A 23257-nucleotide genomic window follows, 5' to 3' on the forward strand; every position below is an offset into this window, starting at 1 on the left:
TATAATATAAGACAAACAAGAGCATTCAGATCAGTCGCTCAGTCGTGTCCGACTCTTTGCAACCCCATGAATCGCAGCACATCAGGCCTCCCTGTCCATCACTAACTCCTGGAGTTCACTGAGACTCACATCCATCAAGTCGGTGATGCCTTCCAGCCATCTCATCCTCTGTCATCCCCTTCTCCTCCTGCCCCCAATCCCTCCCAGCATCAGAGTCTTTTCCAATGAGTCAACTCTTCGCATGAGGTCGCCAAAGTACTGGAGTTTCAGCTTCAGCATCATTTCTTCCAAAGAAACCCCAGAGCTGATCTCCTTCAGAATGGACTGGTTGGATCTCCTTGCAGTCCAAGGGACTCTCAAGAGTCTTCTCCAACACCACACTTCAAAAGCATCAATTCTTCCGCCCTCAGCCTTCTTCACAGTCCAACTCTCACATCCATAGCCTTGACTAGACGGACCTTTGTTGGCAAAGTAATGTCTCTGCTTTTGAATATGCTATCTAGGTTAATCATAACTTTCCTTCCAAGGAGTAAGCATCTTTTAATTTCATGGCTGCAGTCACCATCTGCTGTGATTTTGGAGACCCAAAAAATAAAGTCTGACACTGTTTCCACTGTTTCCCCATCTATTTGCCATGAAGTGATGGGACCGGATGCCATGATCCTCGTTTTCTGAATGTTGAGCTTTAAGCCAACTTTTTCACTCTCCACTTTCACTTTCATCGAGAGGCTTTTGAGTTCCTCTTCACTTTCTGCCATAAGGGTGGTGTCATCTGCATATCTGAGGTGATTGATATTTCTCCTGGCAATCTTGATTCCAGCTTGTGCTTCTTCCAGTCCAGCGTTTCTCATGATGTACTCTGCATATAAGTTAAATAAGCAGGGTGACAATATACAGCCTTGACGTACTCCTTTTGATAAAGGGATCGATTCAAGAGGATATAACACTCATTAACATATATGGACCTAATATGTCAGGAGCACCTAAATATATAAAACATTAAAAGACATGGAAGGAGAAACTGACAATAGTAAATAAAAATAGAAGTTTAACACCCCATCACTGAAAAGGTCATCCAGACAGAAAACAAATAAGGGACAAAACCAAAGACTACAAAAAACAGAAAATTACAAGCCAATATTTCTGATGAATATAGATGCAAAAAAATCTCAACAAAGTGCTTGCAAAGCAAATTCAACAATACGTAAAAAGAATCATACACCATGATCGAGTTGAATTTATTTCAGCATCACAGGATGGTTCCATATACACAAATCAGTCAATGTGATGCACCACATTAACAAAAAGAAGGATAAGAATCACTGGTCACCTTAGTAGAGGCAGAAAAGGCATTTGACAAAACTCAACATCCATTCATAATAAAAACTCTCATCAAAATTGGTATAGAGGGAATATATTTCAATATAATAAAGGCCATTTGTGACAAATCCATAGCTAACATGATACTCAATGGTGAAAAGCTGAATTTCTTTCCTCTAAAATGAGGAACAAGGACTTCCCTGGTGGTCCTGTGGTTAAGACTCTGAGCTTTCACTGCAGAGGGTGTGGGTTCAATCCCTGGTCAGAGAATTAAGATACTGCGTACGATGCGGTGCCGCCTAAAGGGAAAAAAAATGAAATAAAATAAGGAATAAGACAAGGATGCATACTCTTGCCACTTTTATTCGACATAGTATTGGAAGTCCTAGTGGTAAGAATCAGAAAAGAAAAATAAAATGCATCCAAATTAGAAAGGAAGAAGCAAAATTGTCACTATCTGCAGATGACATGATACTATATAGAGAAAACCCCAAAGTCTCCACCAAAAAACCTATTAGAATTAATAAATGAATTCAGTAAAGTTGCAGGATACGTTATTAGTAAAGATAAGCATGTTGCTTTTCTAAACACTAGTAATGAACTATCACAAAGAAAACAGTTTGGTTAAAATTGCACCAAAAAGAATAAAATACCTGGCAATAAACATAACAAGGAGAGGAAGGACCTATATTCTGAAAATTAAAAACAGTGATGAAAGAAACTGAAGGTGATTCAAAGAACTGAAAAGATATTCCATGTTCATGGATTGAACGGATTAATATTGTTAAAATGTTCATAATATGCAAAGCATCATGCATACTTAATGCAAATTCTGTCAAAACATCAGTGACATTTTTCACAGAACTAGAACAAATAATCCTACAATTTATATGGAGTCACAAAAGACCCCAAATTGCCAGAGTAATCTTTTTTTTTATTAATTTATTTTTAATGATGTATCAGTTCAGTTCAGTCGCTCAGTTTAATGATGTATCAGTTCAGTTCAGTCGCTCTTTGCAACCCCATGGACTGCAGCATGCCAGGCTTCCCTGTCCATCACCAACTCTCGGAGCTTGCTCAAACTCATGTCCATTGAGTCAGTGATGCCATCCAACCATCTCATCCTCTGTTGTCCCCATAGTCGATTTAAAATTTTGTGTTAGTTTCAGTTGCACAGCAAAGTGATTCAGTTATTCATACATATATATCTATTTTTTCAGATTATTTCCCTTATAGGTTATTACAAAATAGAGTATAATTCCCTGTGCTATTTAGTAGGTCTATTTTATACACATTAGTATGTATCTATTAATCCCAAACTCCTAATTTACTTCTTCCCACCCCGCCAAAGCAATCTTAAGGAAAAAGAACAAAGCAGAGTGTATCACCCTTTCTGAGTTCAGACTATACTGCAAAGAAAAAGTAATAAAAACAGTATGATATTGGCACAAAAACAAACATAAAGATCAATGCAACAAGGTTGAGAGCCCAGAAATAAACCAATTTGTGGTCAATTAATGCACAGTAAAAAAGGCAGAAATATACAATGGAGAAAAGACAGTGTCTTCAATAAGTGGTGCTGGGAAAGTTACATGTAAAAGATTGAATTTGAAATTAGAACATTTTTTCACACCAGATATAAAAGTAAACTCAAAATCAGTTAAAGAGCTAAATACAATCCCTAGAATGATAAAATTTCTAGACGAGGACAGGGGCAGAATACTCTTTGGCATAAATCAAAGCAATGTTTTTTGATCTTCTCCTAAGGCAAAAGAAACAAATGAGACCTGAATGAAATATAAAAGCTTTGACACAGCAAAAGAAACTGTAAACAAAACAAAAAGACAACTTACTGAAAGGGAGAAAATATTTGCAAGTGATAAGGAGTTAATATCCAAAATATATAAACAACTCGTACAACTCAATATCAAAAACTCCCCAAACAACTCAATTAAAAATAGGCAGAAGACCTGAATGGACATTTTTCCAAAGCAAATATACAGATTGCCAACAGGCACGTGGAAAGATGATCAACACTGCTAAATCATCAGAGAAATGCAAACCAAAACCACAATGAGCTATCATCTCACCCCTGTCAAATGGCTGTCATCAAAAAGTCTGCAAACAACAAATTTGTTGAGGATGGATAGAAAAGGGGAGACTAGTACACTGATGGTGGGAATGTAAATTGATGCAGTTACTATGAAAAAGAGTATGGCGGTCCCTCAAAAAACTAAAAATAGAGTTACCATATGACCCAGCAAACCCACTCCTGGGTATATATCTGAAGAAAATGGAAACATTAATCTGAGAACCTATGTGCAGCCCAGGGTTCATAGCAGCATTATCGATAGTAGACAACATATGGCGTCAGCCTAAGCGTCCATCCACTGATGAATGGGTAAAGAAGGTGTGGTGTATATATCTTAGTCATAAAAAAGAATGACATTCTGCCATTTGCAACAATGTGGATGGACGTAGAGGGTGTTGCCGTAAGTGAAATCAGTCAGAAACAACAAATACTCTTGTTGTCACTCACGTGTGAAATATAAACAATATAACAAATAGAAACAGAGTCACAGATACAGAGGACAAACTACTGGTTTCCAGCAGGGAGAGAGACGCAGGCAGGGGGAAGACAGAAGGAGAGGATTAACAGATACAAACTATTCTGGGTAAAATAAAATGACAGTGATGTATTATACAACAGAGGAAAAACTATACATTGTAAATCAAAGTGAAAGTGAAAGGGTTAGTCGCTCAGTCGTGTCGGACTCTGCGCACCATGGACTGTAGCCCATCAAGCTCCTCTGTCCATGGGATACTCCAGGCAAGAATACTGGAGTGGGTTGCCATGCCCTCCTCGAGGGAATCTTCCTGACCCAGGGATCAAACCCAGGTCTCCTGTATTGCAGGAGGATTCTTTACCGTCTGAGCACCAGGAAAGCCCATATTGCAAATCAACCATACTGCAATAAAAAATTTTTTAATTTAAAACATTTTAATTAAAATATATCATCAGAAAAATAAGAGAAATACTGTAGCCATGAAACAAGAATAGTATGCTCAAAATGGAACGAATTAGAGAAAAAGAACGAGCCCTTGAAAACTAAAAATATGATAGCTCTCGATATATATTATAGCAAAAATGAAAAAAACAGTAAAAGAGTTGAAAGAGATCTCTCTCAAAGTAGAGCAAAAAGAATATGTTCCACAGAAGAAAAAAGTAACAAAAGTAGAAGCTCAATGTGGAAGCTCCAATCTGGGTGACAGGAGTCATGGAAAGACAGACCAGAGAAAAGAAAAGAAGGAAATTAATGAAGAAATAGTTCAATAAATTCTCCCAGAAGCGAAGAACACAAGTCTTCAAGTGAAAAATTCCACTGAGTGCCAGGCGTGATGAATAGAAAAGACCGACATCAAAGAGCACCGCGGTGCAAAGTCAGGACGTCAGAGGGAAAGAAATATCCCAAGAATTTTTAGAGAGAAAAAGGTCACAAACAAAGGGTCAGGAGTTGGAATGGAATTCAACTGCTCAACAAAACACAGATAGCTATCAGATAAGGAAGCAAAGAAAACATGGAATCCAGAAAATCTGGGATGCACATGTGTGAGATGGTGTAGGAATTCGCAGGGTGGTGGTGGAGGAAAGTCAGTTAACTGTAGGACGGGAACCCTGAGCAGCACGCAGTCCAGACCCAGACAGGTGCTGGGAGATCTCCACATCAGGTGTCCTAAGGAAGAGGAGGGAAAGTTGCTCAGTCGTGTCCCACTGTGGCCCCATGGAGTGTATAGGCCAGAATACTGGAATGGGTAGCCTTTCCCTCCTCCAAGGGATCTTCCCAACCCAGGGATTGAACCCAGGTCTCCTGCATTGCAAGCAGATTCTTTACCAGCTGAGCCATCAGGGAACCCCAAGAGTACTGGAGTGGGTAGCCTATCCCTTCTCGAGGGGATCTTCCTGACCCGGGAATTGAACCGGGGTCTCCTGCATTGCAGGTAGATTCTTTACTAGCTGAGCTATCAGGGAGGACGTATGGGGAAATGGCATTGAGTAGGATGTTACAGAGCTGTTATTTTTAGGTGAGAAAACACTTAACAGTAGCTCATAAAAAGCAAGGCAACTGAAGAAAGAAAGCAACTAAGTCAAATTAAAAGGTCATTTTACAGATGAGGAACTGTCATCATTGTGTACTCACTTGTTAATCAGTGTATGGCCTTACGTCATCTAGTTGCAAGAGTAAAAAGGTCAAACATGGGTCTCACTGCAAAAGAGCTGAAAGTGTCACCTATTATCCTAGAAAGGTATTAGATAGATCTAAAATTGTAGACCCAAAAGCAGCAGTATCTGCATTTATTTTTACGTTTGGAGGTATGTACCAGATTAAGCAACAAAATACACTGAAAGCAGGTAACGTGGGCAACAGGAAGTGGGCAGACACAGGAGACCACATTTTTTGCAGTGAGATTTTTCCCACTCGACTTTTGTCTCTGATTTTTCTCTTGAAAGTGTTCAAATCTATATAAAAGGTAAAGAATAGCACAGTTAAGTCGTATCCATATACTCTTAGCCTGGGTTCCACATTCGCTTTCTCTCTCCCTCATTTTTTTTCTGCACCGCTTCAAGTGAGTTGAAAACATCACAAAGCTTCATTCATAAATACTCCAGCTGGTGTCTCTTGAGAACAAGGACATTCTTCTCCACACACAGAGTGTCATCCCCGCATCTAAGGAAATCCACAGTGACCCCCTGTGATCTCCCAGATGGACCGACAGACGATCCACAGTCACATTTCCTCAAATAGTCCCCCAAATATTGTTTGTATATCTTTTCGTTCCGTCCAGGGTTTAATCAGATTTCAGAGTTCGTGCTTGGGTGTTTTATCTCTTTGGACTCTTCAAGGATAGAAGAATCCCTGCCCTGCTAGGCTTTTTTCTGTTCTGTAATGATGCTGTCTGTTTTGAAGGCAGGGCTCCAGTTGGCTCTTCGAATGGCTCACCTCTGGATGTTTCCTCATAATTAGATTCAGATTCCTACTGAAACTGTCCCTATGGGCACATATTACCTTAATAAACAAAGTAAAATGGAAAAAATGAAGATGGTATTGGTGTACTTTTCCTAAAAAAATGCCTTTCTCTCTTAGGTCTCTTTCGGCCGGAGTCTGATGCCTCCCCTGTGTTAATTGGGTCAGCACGTGCTTACTAAGTGTTCCCAACACAAGCCACTCCAGGAAGCAGGTTAAACACCTTTTCTCGGAAAGGCGTACATTTTCACAGCTTTTCATTTTAAATGTGTTCCCAGTGGGGATTTTCTTGCCCTGTCACCTACCCAAGAAATTCTGTGTCGGTTATCTCAAACACAAATGGAAACCGTTTCCACACAAATCCCTCCGTTGCTGAATAGATTGGATTGTCCTGTGTGATAAAGCAGGATCCACAGACAGAGCAGCGTGGGGACCCGGCTTCTGAGCCCGGCTCTGCCATGGACGCTTCGGGCGACCTTGAGCCAGACCCCCGCCTCCCTAGGCTCCAGCATTCTTATCTATAAAAAGAAGGGGTTGGACCAAGTTGATAATGAAAGGTACCTTTCAAACGACAGTTCTGAAGTAAGCAGAAAAGAAAGAGTTCAAGGGCAGGCAGCGGCCTGCACACCTCTAGAAGACGTCTCTTTTTACCTTCCTGACAGCCAGGTGTGGCCACCCTCTACACAACAAAAAGTTGATCCTCCGTTGTCAGGGGGAGACGAGGAGGTAGAGGACGGTGCAAGGAAGAGCAGATAAGGGGTGATGATGCGAATACCGGCACTCAAGTGGAGACAGAAACCCCACCTTCCAGAGTATTCCACCTGAAGATACGCTGTGAGGCTTGAATTCAGAGAAACAAGAGTGAAAGGCTCTCAGTCGAGTCCGACTCTTTGCGACCCCATGGACTATAACCTGCCAGGCTCCTCTGTCCATGGGATTCTCCAGGCAAGAAGGCTGGAGTGGGTTGCCATCTCCTCCTCCAGGGGATCCTCTTGACCCAGGGATAGAACCTGGCTCCCCTGGCATTGAGGCAGAAACAAGCCTAATGCTAAAATCAAAACAGATCCCCAAGTATTCTTGTGACATAGGGATACTCAACAAACATTTAGTAAATGGTGAAGGAGTTCAGGACATACCACCCCAAAATATGTTTCTTTAGGACACTAATTATTTTGAGCTAAAGCCACTGGAAAAGCAGCACTCAGGCAGAGGCTTTCTCTGAATCCCCTCTCAGCTCCCTACAGTCAGATCCTCCATAAGGAACTCAGTCGACTTAAATTCCCTCTCCGGGAGGGTCATCAGCTGGGAAGATCCAGCCTTATCCCAAGACAAGAGACCAAACGTTGGCCCCAAAACCAGACAGACTCCTCACAAACCATCACGTCTCCCATCTGTTCCTCTTAGGGTGCCTTCACCTTTCCTAAAAATATTTTGCTCTTCTCTGAACTGGCTACATCCTCTCTCCTCTTCTCCAACTGACGGTACTTAAGCTCCCCAGCAGAGAAGGAAATGGCAACCCCTTCTGGTATTCTTGCCTGGAGAATCCCAGGACAGAGGAGGCTGGTGGGCTGCTGTTCATAGGGTCGCACAGAGTTGGACACGACTGAAGTGATTTAGCAGCAGCAGCAGCAGCAAGTTCCCCAGTGGGGCTTTCCTAATGGCTCAGGGGTAAAAAGTCTGCCTGTCAATGCAGGAGACACAGGTTTGATCCCTGGGTTGAGAAGATCCCCTGGACGAGGAAATGGCATCCCACTCCTAAAATTCCCGTGGACAGAGGAGCCTGGCGTGTTCTAGTCCAAAGGTTCCCAGAGAGTTGGAGGCCACTGAGCATGGCGTAGCAGCAAGGGCCCCAGTCACACCAGTTTATTGAGTACTCGCTTCTTTTCTCGTGATGCCCACACACATGACAGTAAAATGAATATGTGAGTACGCCTTTTTGGCTCTCAACCTGCCTGCTGTCTTTGTCACAGACTCAGCTATCAAACCTAGAAGGGTGGAGGGAAAAACCTTCCTCCCCTACAGGGGAGCCTCCAGGTACAAGACTGTAAGTGATCTCAGGCCATCTTCAGTGCTGGTGTTAATTCGTTCAAGTTGCTCCAAACACTTTGTAAGGTCTCTCTTGGAACCTGATAGAAGGAAGGCAGGAGAGACAGAGAGAGCCCTCGACTAGACATCAGGGGGTCTGTCTCTCTCCCAACTCTGCAGGTCAGTCAGCTCAGTCGCTCAGTTGTGTCCGACTCTGCGACCCCATGGACTACAGCACCCCAGGCTTCCCAGTCCATCACCATCTCCCGGAGCTTGCTCAAACTCATGTCCATGGAGTCGGTGATGCCATCCAACCATCTCATCCTCTGTCGACCCCTTCTCCTCCCACCTTCAGTCTTTCCCAGCATCAGAGTCTTTTCCGAGTCAGTTCTTTGCATCAGGTGGCCAAAGTATTGCACTCTGCAGGTAAGTGGATCAATTTGGGGCAAATCTCATAGCCCCTCTAGGCCACCACCATTTTCTCATCTGGGAGAAGAACAGAAGTGGGAGGCATAGATTCACTCACTTCTCTAATTCTTTACTGCTGAAAACTTAATGAGACAATTCCTAAAACTTTGGGGTTAAGCAAGAGACTACATTTATTGCATGATTTATACTGTTATCCTATTGAATAACTGGACACTGACTTGGTGGTGCTTTCTCATTTCCTTTACTTAAATGATCTACTCTCTAACTGGTTTTCCTCTCTTAAATGGGTATCAAGGAAATATCCAATTTTTTCTCTCTTGGCTTATAGCCATGGCTTCTTGTCCCAGAGGTTTCTGAGCCTGAGAATAATTATCTGGTTAAGTTAAGGATGCCCAGAAGGTGACAACATCCGTTGCTCATGGTTCAGTTTTCTTGGTCCTTCCTGTGTAATGCTCTCCCTTCCAAAACATTCTACAATGATAACGATACCACTTTACATTTACACAGAAATTTCTACAAGAGTGTCCTCCACGTTTCTAATACCAGTGACCAACGCAGGCTTTAAGGATTAAGGACAAGTGTATGTTGGAGGCTTTTAAAAACAGTTTTCTCATTCACTTGTAGGTCCTAACATCTTTGCTAGATCCTCAGAGTCTGTGGAGCCTGGAGATAAGTGAAGAAGAAGGGAATTCAAGGAAGAGCCCTTTTCAGGCAGAGGGTGAGGTCCTGAGTCCTAGGTCAGACCTGCAGGAAGTAGGGGGGAGATGGAGAGATCATTGTAGCAGCCATAGATTTTTTTAAAAAATTGGGGCTATAGTTAATGTGCCATGTTGTATGGCACCCACGGGTTTTTAGACTTAAGAGGTAATCAATCAACCACAGTGATAAGTCGCTTTTTGGATCCTGATCCAAACCACTTGTTAAAAAAAAAAACTATAGGACAATCAAGGAAATGAAGCACTGACTGGTTTGGGGTGAAATTAAAGAATTGCTCCTATTTTAAGATGCCATTATGATATTAAGCTTTCCTGGTGGCTCAGACAATAAAGAATCTGCCAGCAATGCAGGAGACCTGGGTTTGATCCCTGGGTTGGGAAGATCCCCTGGAGAAGGGCATGGCAATCAATGTTCTTGCCTGGAGAATCCCCATGAACAGAGGAGCCTGGTGGGCTGCAGTCCATGGGGTCACAGAGAGTCAGACAGGACTGAGCGACTAAGCACACATGACTGGGCAAAAATTAATAAGTGCTGAAGCTAAGGGACGAGTAAGTACTTGGACTTCATGATACAATTCTTTCTAACAAGACTGCTTGAAATTCTCCAAAACTATTTTTAAATGACAACCGGAAAAACAAATCTTTTCACGACTGAACAATAAGAGAATAAGGAAAAGCCAGATTTTGCGTGTTCCATTTTACATTAGGCAGCCTCTCAAGTTTCTTGGTTAGAAATAAACTCTTGCATTTTAAGGTAAATGTAAGGAATGGGAAATGGGAGAAGGGTGAAGAGTTCTGATGCGTTTATTTCCCACATAACCCTGATATTGCCACACATTTGAGTGATGTTTTACGGTTTCAAAGTGCTTTATATCTCGTTCGATCTCAAAAAAAGCCAGGTATGTATATATGTTGTCATGTGTGACATCTGACAAAATGTCTTCATTATGTTGTTTTTGCAATTTTATTTTTAGTGATTTACTTTATTTATTTTTTTACTTTTTTTTTCTTTTTTTTTTATACCTGTGGCGGATTCATTTTGAAGTGATTTACTTTAAACCTCTGAAAATAGTCTAATTGTTGTATTAGTCCCTTAGTTGATACCTAAGGATTTATTTCCTGCTCTAGCTTTGCATGGAAAACTCAGCCTGGATGTCTATTTACAATATTAGAATTCTTAAATGTTCCCCTGTAATGATTGGGAGCAATTTTATTTTTCCTCTTAAGTTTCTGTTTGGAGAAATGTATTGGGGGGGGGAACCTTTCTTATTTCCTTTGAGTCCACCCAGCTGTTTTATTTTGTGTTCACTTATTTCCCAGGCTTCCATTTGGAGTGTGAAGCCATCAAAAGTGTTCTGTTCTTTTTAATACTTATCAGCATTTCCTTTATTAGCCACATTATCCTTTATCTCTTTCCTGCAAAAGCTTTTAAAGTACCAATTGATGAAGCCACGTCTTTTGTTATTTAAATATTATTCCATCAACATTTACAAGTACATCCTAAGAAGATTCAAGCACAATATCCTACCCTAATGATTACAAACCCACACATTTTTTAAAATCTGACTTCTTTTCTCTTTTTGTGTGTGTATTCCTCCCATTCCAGAATTCTACTAGCTGAGCGCAGGAAACTACCAGAGGCCTGGTATTAAAAATTCCCAACTGATCACAGACCTTTAACAAGATCAAGAGAGGTCACACTTTATAGTTATAAGGGCAACACGTCCTTAAGTTAAAATGAAGACCTAGATGTGTTTCACCGGCATTGATCCTGAAGGAATCACCGGATAGCCGCTTAAGGGGGAAGGAGTTTCTATGCGGTACCAAGACCATGCTCTAAGGGTTTCTAAGCAGGGCCCTGGAGGAGAGGGACCCCTGGGGTGAAGGCGTCCCTGAACTCCAACTGGAGCTACTCTGTGACTCTGCAATTATTAAATATAGCCACATGAATCACACCACAAAATTCCAGTCCTGAAATCTGGTATCGGGCATAACAATTTGTTCTCTCTCCTTGCTCATGAACAACAAAGAATCGACTGAAGAAATTTTGGTCTGTGTAAAGAATAGCTAGATGCTTTTTACCTTCCTCTGAAAGACTCAGTCTGCATTCGACATGACATATGCTTCTCAAGTGTTATTTTGTGTTTATTCTTTTTTGAACTAAATTGTCAGTCCTTGTCACTAGAAAGACATTTCCCTGGAACCCTCCTGACTCATGCTAAGGGTACACAACAGCTGATAAACTCCAGTGACCTCTGAGGAGACAGATGAGCTGTGTGGCTTTGAATGCCCACGTGGCTTTCTGGGCTATAGCTGACCGCATAACCCAGGTTAAAGCGGCTGGCAAATGATCATGCTTTTTCCATATTTACCATGTTGATTACAGGGGTTGCGTCACCTACTCTATTGCTCTATCTAATCTCTTTCTTTATTATAGATTATATATTTATATATATATGTTATATTTCTTCATTATCTTGCCACTAACTTCCTTATTTGCATTTGTCTGTGTATATTCTTCTTTGTAATTACAAAACAATTCATAGTCACTGCAACAGTAACAAAAGCTAACACTGATTGCTTCTAACGTGCCAGACACATTCCTAAAAGCTTAACTCTGGCCTCACCTAATCTTCAAATATTTACAGGATAGATACCAGTATCTTCACTTTGCATATTAAAGAAAACATGGACATAAAGCACTTAGAAAGTTTCTCACCTAGTCATTTTTCTTGAAAGTATTTCCTTCAGGAAAAAACAAGGAAGCCAAGAAAGAAAAGGGTATTAAAAACATGTAAAAGTAGTGAAAAAAAATCCTAGTTAAATTTATACTTATATTTTAATGTTAAGACATTTGAGAAAGAATTTTTAAGGAATAAAACAGAAGCCTGAAAGAGAAGGTTAATGATAAACTAGCACTCAAATTTCAGAATATTGCTACAAACATGAGATCCTTAAGATCTTACCTGGCTCCAAAGAAAAAAGTTATACTGATTCATTCTAAATTCTTATAGAAAAGCACGTTTAAAAGGTTTTCTTAAATTCAAGGGCCATCTCCTCAAAATGGTCAAGGTTAGCAAAAACAAGGAAAGGCTGAGAAGCTGTTGCAGCCAAGAGGGGAATAAGAAGACATGATGACTAAATGTAATGTATTCTGGAACACAATAAAGGACGTTGATAAAAATCATATTGTTACCGGAAACCTGAGTTTGCCTCTTGGTGGGTGTTGAACCGAAAGACACAACCGCGGCAGAGAGCAGAAGAAGGAAGGATTTATCATATTTGTAGCAAGTAAGGAGCACACTGGGGATCTTCTCCAAAGCCGTGTCTCTCTAAACAGCAAAGTTGGGAAGTTTTAAGCTAAGGATTCACGAATATTCATGGAGGGGCTTCGATGGTGTATGCACATTCATGAAGGGGCTGGTGCAGAGGAGAATTCAACATAGAATTAGGGCAAGGGTCCACAGAATCCAAGCTTTAGTAGTTTAAAGTCAGAAGAAATCAGCATCGTCCTTCCACTCTCCAGCAGGATGCGGGCCTTGGTTCCTGAAGACCTCAAAGGTAACGTGTCAGACTGTTACCTACCAGATACCTTGAGGAGGAAGTAAGCCTCTGTTTTAATCACTGAATGTTGTTTCTTGACTGCTTTTCCATAGTTCCTGCGTTCTCTCATTTCCCTTAAGATCATTCATTACTGAGACCTTTCAAGGGCAAGCACTGTGGCTGGGCTTAGATCATAGAATGGCTTACACCAAAAATGGCTTCTCTTCTGTCAAGAAAGCCATGCCTGGCTCTTCCCCAGAACCTCCTACCTGATCTGCTTACAATATGAATCAATATGAACTTTAGTTAATAAGAGTTTCCCAGGTGGTGCTGGTGATAAAGAATCTGTCTGCCAATGAAGGAGACACAAGAGACTTGGATTCCATCCCTGGAGAAGGAAATGGCAACCCACTCCCGTATTCTTGCCTGGGAAATCCCATGGGCAGAGGAGCCTGGCTGAGTCGCAAAGAGTCAGACTCCACTGATCACATATAGACACACACAGTCTATAGTTAATTAATAAACTGTATCAACATTAGATCTTTAATTTTGACAAATGTACTATATTAATGGAAAATATAAATAAGAAAGGAAACTGAGTATAGAGTACACAGGAATTCTCTGTACTGTCTTTGCCATTTTTCTATAAATCCAAAATTACTCTGAAACAGAAAATTAGTTTAAAAATTAAAACCAACCTCATGGAGTTGTGGTAAGAATTAAATGAAACAATGAGCGACTTCCCTGGTGGTTCAGTGGCCAAGGCCAGTGGCAAGTCCAAGTTGTCACTCCTGTTTCGGACCCACTGGCTATAGACGGGAGGTTCCAAGCCCCCTCTCCTTGGATTCCAATAATTGGCTAGAGAAGTGCTCAGAACCCAGACATTTAATGTCTCACTTAGAAAGACTGTCCTGTGTACGTGTGTGTGCGTGCTCAGTCACTTCAGTCGTGTCCGACTCTTGCGACCCCATGGACTGTAGCCCGCCAGGCTCCTCTGTCCATGAGACTCTCCAGGCAAGAACGCTGGAGTGGGTTGCCGTGCCTTCCTCCAGAGACTCTTCCCCACCCAGGACTGAACCCTGGTCTCCTTCATTGGCAGGAAGTTTCTTCACCACTAGCATCACCTGGGAAGCCTATGCTTATGTATGTTCTCCTATATTTTCTGTTCGTATTCTTATCACTTGATTTAGAACTTCAATTCATTTTCATTTCATTTTATTTTTTATTTTTAAGAAGCTAGCTAGTCTCACAGTTTGCAACTGGATATCCAGTTGTTTCCATACCATTTGTTGAATTTACTTCACTCCAAATTTGAAATAACAACATTGTCAAGTCAATACATGAATTTGTTTCTCTGCCTCTATCACAGCCCTCTAATGACACTATTTTAAGCCCTACTAGAGCAGTTTCTTCTTCATTAGTCTTCTTTTAAAAGACATCTTAGCAGTTTTTCACATTTACTCTTCCAGATGAAGTTTTAAGTTTCAAAAATCTTCCTCTTAAGATTTTGCTTGGAATTTCATTGACTCTATAACCATTTGGGAAGAAATGACAAGGCAGCATGAGAAAGTGACAATTAAACGGGCACTAAACAAAGAAGGGCAATGCCAAAGAGTGTTCAAACTATCGCACAGTGCACTCATTTCACATGCTAACAAGGTTATGCTCAAAATCCTTCCAGCGAGGCTTCAGCAGTACATGAACCGAGAACTTCCAGATGTACAAGCTGAGTTTAGAAAAGGCAGAAGAACCAGAGATCAATTTGCCAATATTCATTGGATCATACGGAAAACAAAGGAATTCCAGAAAAACAGCTACTTGTGCTCCACTGACTATGCTAAAGCCTCTGACTGTGTGGGTCACAACAAACTGTGAACATTCTTAGAGAGATGGGCATACCAGACCATCTTACTTGCCTCCTGAGAAGCCTATATGAGGACCAAGAAGCAACAGAATCAGGTATGGAACAGTGAACTGGTTCAAAATTGGGAAAGGAGTACGACAAAGCTGTATATTGTCACCCTGATTATTTACCTTATATGCAAAATACATCATGCAAAATGCTGGGCTGGATGAATCACAAACTGGAATCAAGATTACCAGGGGAAATATCAACAACCTCACATATGCAGATGATACCACTCTAATGGCAGAAAGTGAAGAACTTTAAAGAGCCTCTTGATGAGGGTGAAAGAGGAGAGTGAAAAAGCTGGCTTAAAACTCAACATTCAGAAAACTAAGATTAAAAAAAAATAAAGATAACGGCATCCAGTCCCATTGTTTCATGACAAATAGATGGGAAAAAGTGGCAACAGTGACAGATTTTATTTTCTTGGGGTCCCAAATCATTGTGGATGGTGACTGAAGCCATGAGATTGAAAGATGCTTGCTCCTTGGAAGGAAAACTATAAGGATGTGAGAGTTGAACCATAAAGAAGTCTGAACACTGAAGAATTATGCTTTTGAATTTTGGTGCTGGAGAACACACTTGAGAGTCCTTTGGACTGCAAGGAGATCAAACCAGTCAATCCTAAAGGAAATCAACACTGAATATTCATTGGAAGAATTGATGCTGAAGCTCCAGTCCTTTGGCCACCTGATATGAAGAGCTGACTCACTGGAAAAGACCCTGATGCTGGGAAAGACTGAGGGCAGGAGGAGAAGGGGACAACAGAGGATGAGATGGTTACATAACATCACTGACTCAATGGACATGAATTCGGGCCAACTCCAGGAGACAGTGAAGGACAGGAAAGCCTGGTGGGCTGTAGTCCATGGGGTCTCAAAGAGCTGGACACGACTTAGCAGCTGAACAGAACAGAAACAAAGACAGCTTTTCTCCTTCGGCCAGTCAGTTCATCTTCTGAACCTTAAGTTTCCTCATCTTTCAAGCAGAGGTAATAACAGTATCCGTGTCATGGGACTCATGAGAATGATGTATAACACCCATAAAGTGAGTGGCACAGTGCCTGCCACAAAACACGTGTCCACTGAGTGTCGCGCTCATATTCAAGAACGGAAATTCCGTTATATACTCCAAATTTCTTTCAGTAATGCTCATGGTTTTCTTCAAAAAGGTCTCAAACATTTGTTATTGAACTTCTACTATATTTTAATGTTTTGTTGCTATTGGGAATGGAATATTTTCTTCCTTTTAAGAATGTTTTCTTATTGGTTATTGCTAGTATAGACAAATGTTATCTTTAATGAAGCAAAGCATTTTTTTTCTCTTAGCAGTTGGTATGGGGACATATTTATCTAGAAGTTGGTACCTTAATGACTGTTACTACCAGTTCCAATAGATTTTTATTCTTTCAGGTTTTCTGTGTAGACAAGACTACGACCCACAAATGACTGTTTGTTTTCTCCTCTTGTATCTTTTCCCCTTTTGCATTGGTTGGCACTTTGAGAATGATTTCAAATAATGCCTGTAGTCGAGGACATCTTTATGTTGTCACGACTTCATTGGGAAGTTTTTACATTCTTTTCAGAAAACAATTTTACATTCAGAAAAGAAACCAAGAGGAAATCAATAAACATTATATATAAAAGGTTAGGTTGCAAAAGTACTTTGAAATTATGTTCCACATAAGAATAGATTGAGTCCATCACATATCTACACATGTATTGAGCAAATAATGAAACTGTGAAGAGCATAAAATGACAATTTCTCAAATGAAGGTTAAACTATGGTTGGTAGATTCAACTGAGGCAAGAACATAAAACCACACGTGTTACTACATTCACTGAGAAAGTCAAATTAACCTTCATAAAATTAACGCGTTCTCATTGAAAAAAAAACAGAAAATAAATATATAGAAACAGAAAGAAAATTTCCCCCTTTCCTATATTCTTCATTCTGTGTCCCAGAGGTATCCTTTGTTTACACGTCAGTGTATAGGCCTCTAGAAATTTTTTATGCATATACATGTACAAAAATGAGTAATCTAATTTGGAAACATTGAACAACTTTGATTTAAAAACCATTAGTTTTTAAAATTGAGCTTTAATTTTTTAACACTGATTTAGGCGTAAGATTAAATCCTTAGGCATTCCAGTCAATTGGGAATTTAATGAAATCACCGCTAAACTTTGAGATGTTTTCCTGACAAAAAATCCTATATTTGATATTTCCCCGGAGATTCTGTCCTCTTTTTAATTTATTTCTATTTTTCAAATGTGTATTCTTTTTCATTGTGGTTTCTCACGGGAGACTGAACACACAGCACTGCACAGCAGGACTTTGCTGTCGCCCGTTCTGTGTAACTGTTCGCAGCTGCTCATCCCGAGCTGCCCGTCCATCCCTCTCCCGCCCTCTCCTCCTCGGCAGCCACAAGTCTGTTCACTCGTCTGTCCGTTTCTGTTTTTTTAGATAGCTTCATCAGTGTCACCTTTCAGATTCTGCATATAAGTGAGATCATATTGTATTTGTCTTTCTCTTTCTGACTTCCTTCACCTGGTATGATCATCTCTATTTATATCCACGTTGCTGCACATGGCATTGTTTTGTTTTTAAGACAGAGCATATTCCATTGTAGACATGCACCACACTTGCTTTATCCACTCACCTGTCGATGGACATCCAGGTCGTCTCCACGTCTTGGCTATTGGGAATACTGCTGCTGTGAATACAGGGGTGCATTTATCTTTCAAAATTATCTTTTTTACTTTGAAAATCTTTTGCTCTGAGTGGAATAATTCTTAAACTCCGAAAATCTGGCTCCTTTATGGTTTTAAACTTTTTCTTGAAAAAGTTTCGCTCTTTTATTGTTTGTGACCAAGTAAAAAGACTTGGCACTTTTAAGATTTTGCCCAGATAGCTCCTTAGGCAAATCCATTGATTCATTAGGTGCATTTTCTATATCACCACAGAGAATAGTTGCCACACATCATGGCATGACATAAAAGGCTTACCTTTTTTCAGTCCACTAATAATATCCTACCGGTCTCCCGCCTACAATAATAACTTCTCAAGGGACTTTGTATACACTAATAGTATTACACTAATAGTCTCCTCACTGGCCTTTCCAGCTTCTGCTCTGTGTTGGTCCTGAGACCCATGCTGGCTGTGTTAGGTTTTGGTCATGGGTAGCACCCTGATTCCAAATCCTACATTTCTACCCCAGGCACCACTGCTGCCAAACAAATGAGCCCCAAACTCAACAGCTTAAAACAATAATCTTGTCATGCTAACAGATTTTGTGGGTTAGCAATTCAGATGCAACACAGTAGGGATAGCTGTGGGCCTTCCCTGGTGGCTCAGCTGTAAAGAACCCGCCTGCCAATGCAGGACACGTGGGTTTGATCCCAGCATCAGAAAAAAAAAAAAAAAAAAACCTGGAAAAGGAAATGGCAACCCACCCCAGTATTCTTGCCTGGGAAATCACATGGACTGAGGAACCTGGAGGGTTACAGTCCACGGGGCTGCGAAGATCAGAAGCGACAGAGCAACTAAACAACAACTCCAGGAAAGGGTAGCTGCGTCTGCCTCGAGATGTGTGAGGCCTCAGCTGGGAAGATGTGAAGGCTAAAGGGGCTCAGTGACTAAGAGCTGGAGTTACCTGAAGACCCACTCAGAGTCTGGAGAAGCTCGGAAGGCTAGGACTGCTGACCAGAATGTCTGCACGTGTCCACCCCATGACACAGTGCCCTGGGATCCAGCCCTTCTTCAGTGGCAGCTGAGGGCTCTTAAGGGCGCGTTTGCCAGCAAACAAGACAGACACCGAATCACACTTATGACCTAGCCTTGGAAGTCACACGGTTGGATTCTTCCCATTCTCTATTGTTGAAGTCATCCCAAACCCACTAGGTTCAAAGGGAGCAATCGACCTCATCTCTGGATGGGAACAGCGGCCAGGGCACATTGTTGAATACCTTGTATGGTGGGAGGTATTTTTGCAGCTATCTTTGGAAAACACAACATGTGACATACGAAATCAGTAACAGTACAGATTATCTGATCAATGCAAATAATGCAAATATATATACAGTGATCTACGCAAGTTAATTACATCAGTTTATTTGCATGATTTGTATATACATATATGTTTGTACCCTTTGATCAGGGAGATACCAGAGCCCATGGGTTCACAAAGAGTCAGACATGAAGTGACTAGACACACGTATATGCACACACGCATATATATGTATGTGTGTCTGTGTGTGTTATACATATAAAACTTCCATTCTTCTGAAGTGTTCACAGTATCTCTACCAAAAATGATAATTCGCTGAGCATAAAGCAAATCTCAACAAATTTCAAAGATAGTCATTATAAAGAGAATATGCTCAGGCCCTAGTGAAATTTTCCTAGAAATTAGTAACATCCAGGTAAACAGAACATCCTCATATGTTGGAAACTAAGCAGCACATTTCTAAAAATTAGGTCAAAAAAGAAATTCCAAGGGAAATTAGAAAATATTGTAAGTTAAATGACTATTTAGATGATGTTTTTTATTATTATTTTTGTTTTTCAGTTGGAGTATTATTAGCCTCCAGTGTACAACATAGTGATTCAAAACTTCTAGACTATACCCTATTTAAGGTTATTATAAATATTCCCCCAATTCCAATCCCTAAGAAAGGCAATGCCAAAGCAGGCTCAACCACCGCACAACTGCACTCATCTCACACGCTAGTAAAGTAATGCTTAAAATTCTTCAAGCCAGACTTCAACAATACATGAACCATGAACTTCCAGATGTTCAAGCTGGTTTTAGAAAAGGCAGAGGAACCAGAGATCAAATTGCCAACATCGCCTGGATCATCAAAAAAGCTAGAGAGTTCCAGAAAAACATCTGTTTCTGCTTTATTGACTACGCCAAAGCCTTTGACTGTGTGGATCACAATAAACTGTGGAAAACTCTGAAAGAGATGGGAATACCAGACCACATTATGTGCCTCTTAAGAAATCTGTATGCAGATCAGGAAGCAACAGTTAGAACTGGACATGGAACAACAGACTGGTTCCAAATAGGAAAAGGAGTACGTCAAGGCTGTATACTGTGACCCTGCTTATTTAACTTATATGCAGAATACATCATGAGAAACGCTGGGCTGGAAGAAGCACAAGCTGGAATCAAGATTTCTGGGAGAAATATCAAAAACCTCAAATATGCAGATGACACCACTCTTGTGGAAGAAAGTGAAGAGGAACTAAAAAGCCTCTTGATGAAAGTAAAAGAGGAGAGTGAAAAGTTGGCTTAAAGCTCAACATTCAGAAAACGAAGATCATGGCATCTGGTCCCATCACTTCATGGGAAATAGATGTGGAAACAGTGTCAGGCTTTATTTTTCTGGGCTCCCAAATCACTGCAGATGGTGACTGCAGCCATGAAATTAAAAGACGCTTACTCCTTGGAAGGAAAGTTATGACTAACCCAGATAGCATATTCAAAAGCAGAGACATTACTTTGCCAACAAAGGTTTCGTCTAGTCAAGGCTATGGTTTTTCCTGTGGTCATATATGGATGTGAGAGTTGGACTGTGAAGAAGGCTGAGCGCTGAAGAATTGATGCTTTTGAACTGTGGTGTTGGAGAAGACTCCTGAGAGTCCCTTGGACTGTAAGGAGATCCAACCAGTCCATTCTGAAGGAGATCAGCCCTGGGATTTCTTTGGAAGGACTGATGTTGAAGCTGAAACTCCAGTACTTTGGCCACCTCATGCAAAGAGTTGACTCATTGGAAAGGACTCTGATGCTGGGAGGGATTGGGGGCAAGAGGAGAAGGGGACGACAGAGGATGAGATGGCTGGATGCCATCACTGACTCGATGGACATGAGTCTCAGTGAACTCTGGGAGTTGGTGATGGACAGGAGGCCTGGTGTGCTGTGATTCATGGGGTCGCAAAGAGTCAGACAAGACTGAGCGACTGATCTGATCTGAGTGCCAAAGAATTGATGCTTTTTAACTTTAATGTTGGAGAAGATTCTTGAGTCCCATGGACTGCAAGGAAATCAAACCAGTCCATCCTAAAGGAGATCATTAGAATCTTCATTAGAAGGACTGAATATTCATTAGAAGGACTGATGCTAAAGCTGAAGCTCCAATATTTTGTCCACCTGATTCGAATAACTGACTCACTGGAAAAGACCCTGATGCTGGAAAAAGATTGAAGGCAGGAGGAGAAGGGGATGACAGAGGATGAGATGGTTGGATGGCATCACCCACTAAATGGGCATGAGTTTGAGCAAGCTCCAGATGTTGGTGATGGATCGGGAAGCCTGGCGTGCTGCATGCAGTCCATGGGGTCGCTAACAGTCAGAGATGACTGTGTGACTGAACTGAACTGATAATCAGATGAGAAATCAGCCAATGGGAAGGACTCAGCAATGACAGATACGAAGGAAATAGTAGAAAAGAACATTAAAACAGGTGCTATGTTTCAGAATTTGAATGAAACATGTATAGAATGAAGTGTGAAATAAAAAAGAACCAAAATAAGCTTCTAGAGATGGAAATGCAATATATGAAATTAACTTATCGATTGTTTGTATTGCTGCTACTGCTAAGTCGCTTCAGTCATGTCCGACTCTGTGAGACCCCATAGACGGCAGCCCACCAGGCTCCCCCGTCCCTGGGATTCTCCAGGCAAGAACACTGGAGTGGGTTGCCATTGCCTTCTCCAATGCAGGAAAGTGAAAAGTGAAAGTGAAGTCGCTCAGTCGTGTCCGACTCCTAGCGATCCCGTGCAGCCTACCAGGCTCCTCGGTCCACGGGACCTTCCCGGCAAGAGTACTGGAGTGGGGTGCCAGTGCCTCCGTTGTTTGTATTAATAGCACCAAATTCGACACTGAATAACAAAAGATCAAAGAACTTGAAGGTATAAAAATAGAATCCCTCTAAAATAAATACATAGCAAGAAAGACTGGTAGGAAATGAATCTGCAAGAGATATAGACTGGTTTAACACACATTTAATTGGAGGCCCCAAAGCAAGTAAGGAGTAGGGAGGAGAAAATGCATTTGAAAAGTTGATAGCTGAAAAATCATCCAAATTTGAAAACTGTAAACATAGAGACCCAAAAAGCTCAGTGACTGCCAAACAGAATTCACTTACACATACACATACACACACACCCCTATTCAAATGCATCAAAATCGAATTACTAAAAACTAAATGATAGAATATATATTTTTTAATTGAACCACAGCTGATTTACAATGTTGTGTTAGTTTCGAATGTACAGCAAAGTGAGTCAGTGACATGCACGTATACATTCCTTTGCAGGGTGTTTTCCCATATAGGTTATTACAGAATATTGAGTATGGTTTCCTGTGCTGTAGAGTAGGTCCTGTTGTCTATCTGTTTTATATCCAGTAGTACGTATGTTACTCCCAAATCACTAATTTATCCTTCCCCTCACCCTTCCCTTTTGACAGCCGTAAAGTCTGCTTCCTATGTCTCTGAGTCTATCTCTATTTTGTAAATAAGTTCATTTGTATCGTATGTTTAGATTCTACATAAGAGTGATATCAAATGATTTTGTTTTTTATGTCTGACTTACTTCACTTAGTATGATTATCTCCAGGTCCATCCAGGCTAATGCAAATGTCATTATTTCATTCTTTTTATGGCTGAGTAGTATTCCATTATATCTATCTATATCTATATCTATATCTTTTATCCATTTACTCATTGATGGACACTTCAGTAGCTTTCATCTCTAAGCTGATAGTGGGAATATCTTGAATGTAGCCAGAGGGAAAAAAGAAAAAGTCAGAAGATAATACTACAGGAGACTTCTTGTCAGAAAATATAGAAAAGCCAGAGGCAACTGGAAGATATCTTTAAAGTGTTAAAAGAAATTGGCAACTTAGAATTCTACATCCAGCAAAAATACACCTCCTCTGCCCCCGTCAAATGAAGGTGAAATAAAACTTTTTCACAGAGACAAAAGCTGGCCAAATTTGTCATCAGCAGACCTACACTGGTATCAAATATCACAGAAACAATATCAAAGAAAGTTCTTCAGGCTGAAGATAAATAATACCAGATGAAAACTTGGGTCCACACAAAGGAATAAAAAGCTTCGGAGATGGTAAAGATGTGTTTATGAGGCAAAGGTTATTTTCAGATCTGATCAGATCAGATCAGATCAGTCGCTCAGTCATGTCCGACTCTTTGCGACCCCATGAATCGCAGCACGCCAGGCCTCCCTGTCCATCACCAACTCCCGGAGTTCACTCAGACTCACGTCCA

General features: G+C 40.9%; 1 long non-coding RNA gene across 1 annotated transcript; it reads right to left on the reverse strand.

Moving 5' to 3' along the window:
* Positions 1 to 1250: 1250 nt before the first annotated feature.
* LOC138991864 (uncharacterized) lies at positions 1251 to 18740 on the reverse strand. The gene is made up of 3 exons (XR_011467808.1): positions 18619 to 18740; positions 17626 to 17676; positions 1251 to 1619 (listed from the first exon to the last, which is right to left on the reverse strand). It is a non-coding gene; the product is annotated as an uncharacterized lncRNA (long non-coding RNA).
* Positions 18741 to 23257: the final 4517 nt, after the last annotated feature.

The sequence above is a fragment of the Bos mutus genome, chromosome 1 (genome assembly GCF_027580195.1).
Source record: "Bos mutus isolate GX-2022 chromosome 1, NWIPB_WYAK_1.1, whole genome shotgun sequence".
Taxonomy (NCBI): domain Eukaryota; kingdom Metazoa; phylum Chordata; class Mammalia; order Artiodactyla; family Bovidae; genus Bos; species Bos mutus.